Raw genomic sequence first — 3,568 nt, 5'->3', positions numbered from 1 at the left:
TAAGGGTCTCCATATGCAAGTAGGGTGAATGTGATTCTGGAGGCATCGAATAATCTGTATTGGTTCCAAATTTGATTTAAAGGCAAATAAAACCAGTTTGCACCCAGTGTGTCAGTGATCCCATAGGGGCTGTCATTGGTGAATTAATTTCCTTGGAGATAGTGTCTATCTTTTGTTTATACTTTTGGTCACGATTGAAGATTGCATCAGTTCTTCCACTCATTAATTCCATCTTAACAGGGCTTCCCTGGTGACTCAGACGGTAAAGAATCTGCCTGCAATGCAGGAGGCCTGCGTTTGATCCCTGAGTCAGGAAGATCCCCTGGAAAAGGGAATGGCTACTCACTCCAACCCACTCCAGTATTCTTGTCTGGAGAATTCCATGGACATAGGAGTTTGGCTGACTATAGTCCGAGGGGTCACAAAGAGCTGGTCATGACTGAGACACTATCACTTTTCACTAGCTGACTAATACACTATGTTTAAATCTAAAGAATCAGGGCGTGAAGAGAGCATGTCCAAGGCAAAAAACAAAAACAAACAAACAAAACCAAAACCAACCAAATAACAGAGTCTAGGAGATGGAGAAGATTAATTGAGTTTGTCTATATGGCCTGCTCATTTTTTCATGGAGAACCTCCTACATAGACTTCTGAGGTTTTATATTTTCCTCCTCCCTAAGTTAAATGCATTAAGCAACTGTTCACTGGGCTGATAATCTTCCAGTAGAAAACAGAAAGTTATCTCAGGATTCCCAACGAGTAGGACTAAGGATTGAGATCAGTCTAAGTCGCTTTATTTTATTTAGCTGTGTGGCCAAAAACTTCATTCTTGACTCTAATGAAATAGAAGATAGATATCATGAGATAAGCATGGATTCCAGAATTAGATCTGAATTTGAAATTTAACTTTGTCACTTTGTTACCGTGAATATTATTGAATCTGTTTCCTCATCTTTAAAGAACTGATTATAACACATATTTGACAGGATTGTTGGGCTAATTAGATGACAGCATGTCTGGAAACTCTTGGAATGTAGCAGATTTCCAATAATGGTAACTTGATGATAATGAGAGTAAGCAGATGTTCATGAATCAGTACAAAAGTGCTAAGAGTATACAAAAGTGACCTCACTTTCAGTTCTGCTCTGTGTGCAATATTTTAAGCTGGATACTTGCAAATGTGATTCATTTACTTCAAAATCACTTGGGGTGCTTGTGAAAAACACACATCTCTGGGACGTCCACCAAAACAGAATTAAAACCTCTGGGGATGAGTTTTAACTAGTTCCCAAGGCAATTTAAATGTATATTGGGCTTGGGAATCATTGCATTATAGAATCATTCTGTTGTTTTCTTTTTAATTATAAAATTAAAGTTTAGGTTCTAGTGGGGCCAATTTATGTATTCCCTTTAGGACTAAAGCCCTTCCATGAAGACTGAAGGAATACAAGCAAATGTAAATTACCATTATTATAATGTAGTAATATTTGGAAAATCATATATAAAACAGATAACATAATGCTGAGTTCCCTAAAATCACTAATAAGTTGCATGGGAGCTCAGAAATAGGCTTTAAGAGTTGGTACAGTTTTGTCGCCACCCCCCACTCCCCACCTCCCAGTTAGAAATGAGAGGACAGCTAAAGATGAAAAACAAAAGGCTATTTTCTTTGTTTCCATAAAGTGACCCACCATCTTCTCTTCCAAGTTTTGTTTGTTTGCTCGTTTCTGGCTCCAACCCTGCAAGGATGAACCCTCATCTCCTGCATTGGAAGGGCAGTGTCTTGAGGCCGGAACGTCGGCAAGTCCTCGCCTTTTCTTTAGAACTGAGAATTTTTGCAGTTACAGCTGCTTTTGCATGATTGAATCAAAATTTACAGTAATACCTAGTACACTGGAGAATTAGAAGCAGTGGGGAGTTAATGAAGAATCTGGGTCCCCATGAAGAGGGGAGGAAAAAGGCAGAGGCCCCACTGGGATTCGAACCCAGGGTCTCCTGTTTACAAGACAGGCGCTTTAACCAACTAAGCCATGGAGCCTGCGCGTAGACCTGCATTATACTCGGTCTGTCCTTACCGTGAGATTAAATATTCTTGAGGCAGTTTACTATGAGAAAAGAGATAAACTTCAAGAAGACGTTTTGCTTACTTAGACGCGCTGCAGAACAGATACAAGCTGGAAAAGTTTCGGGCAGCTTGAATGTTGGAACCAACAGGACTTCAACTAATTCAATGGGAATCGTCAATAAAAGTCGGAGCTACTCACTTTTTCTAAAAGGGATGCTGCTACTGCTAAGTCGCTTCAGTCGTGTCCGACTCTGTGAGACCCCATAGACGGAAGCCCACCAGGCTCCCCCGTCCCTGGGATTCTCCAGGCAAGAACACTGGAGTGGGTTGCCATTTCCTTCTCCAATGCAGGAAAGTGAAAAGTGAAAGTGAAGTCGCTCAGTCGTGTCCGACTCTCAGCGACCCCATGGACTGCAGCCCACCAAGCTCCTCCATCCATGGGATTTTCCAGGCAAGAGTACTGGAGTGGGGTGCCATTGCCTTCTCCCTAAAAGGGATAAATTCTTCTAAAAGCAAACTTTGATGTTACTGCACCTCGACTTTCGTAACTAAGTTTCTTCGTTCCAGTATCCTAAGTGAGGTGCTCTAAAAATGGAACTCCACTAACTAGTCTAAGCTCGTTAGACCGCCGAGTCGGGGCACCTAGCGTTCCTACACGTTTGCACTCAGCAAGCGGTGACTTGAAGGGGAAGGACCGCGAGCGGAGAAGGCGGCTGTAAGTGTAGAGTTAAGCTACAGTCAGGCATATCGCTCTCTAAAAATCCAAAAACGCCAGTGTCAAGGTGGTTGTAAAGACTCAGATCACACAACCATAGTTGTAAAGCCCCTCGGAGTGCTGAACGGGGAGAGGGCCTAACGGTCCCCTGCGGACCACAGAGTGTTCACTGGATCCACGTACCATCCTCCTTAGGTGGAGAGCCTTACAGTTCCAGAGAACCACCCACTGAACCCTACCCACCAAGGGCCCGCTTTCCAGAGCAACAGGTCCTCAACTCGCAAAGAAGGCAATGCCTTCTTCCCTCTAACCAGGTTCCTGCACTCCGCTATGACCCGCCCTTCCCTCTCCCAAGTCGCATCCCCGGAGGGGACAGGCCGAGATCTAGGTCTGAGGTTAGTACCCTGATCGCGACTTCGGTCCACCTGAACGCCCAGAAGGCGACAGAGGTAGCTGACCGGGGGGAACCGTGGTAGGATAAAGCAGGTGAGGCTCGCACGTGGGCCTCTGATATTCCCAAGGGTAGGAATCAAAGCTCCTATTTTGTACAAAGGAAGCAGAGAAGTTTCTTAATATGTTTTTGAAATAAGAAAAATGTTTAATTAAAAGCCCTTTTGGAGGTAGTGTGGGAGTCCTTCTAGGATGCAGAATTAGTCTCTAATTTCTGTAGAAACATGGGTTCAGACCCCACTGCCATATCCCAGGCCCCACAGGTCCGCAAACGGAACCTAAGTAAATAGGCTCTTCCTTAAAAGCTAAAGAAAAACTCCTGCTTCCGGAATTAGT

General features: G+C 43.9%; 1 non-coding gene across 1 annotated transcript; it reads right to left on the bottom strand.

Moving 5' to 3' along the window:
* Nucleotides 1-1,966: 1,966 nt before the first annotated feature.
* TRNAT-UGU (transfer RNA threonine (anticodon UGU)) lies at nt 1,967-2,040 on the bottom strand. The gene has a single exon. It is a non-coding gene; the product is annotated as a tRNA-Thr (tRNA).
* Between the last annotated feature and the right edge of the window lie 1,528 nt (nt 2,041-3,568).

This window comes from Bos javanicus, chromosome 23 (genome assembly GCF_032452875.1).
Source record: "Bos javanicus breed banteng chromosome 23, ARS-OSU_banteng_1.0, whole genome shotgun sequence".
Classification (NCBI taxonomy): domain Eukaryota; kingdom Metazoa; phylum Chordata; class Mammalia; order Artiodactyla; family Bovidae; genus Bos; species Bos javanicus.
This window is presented reverse-complemented; position numbering and strand designations above follow the sequence as displayed.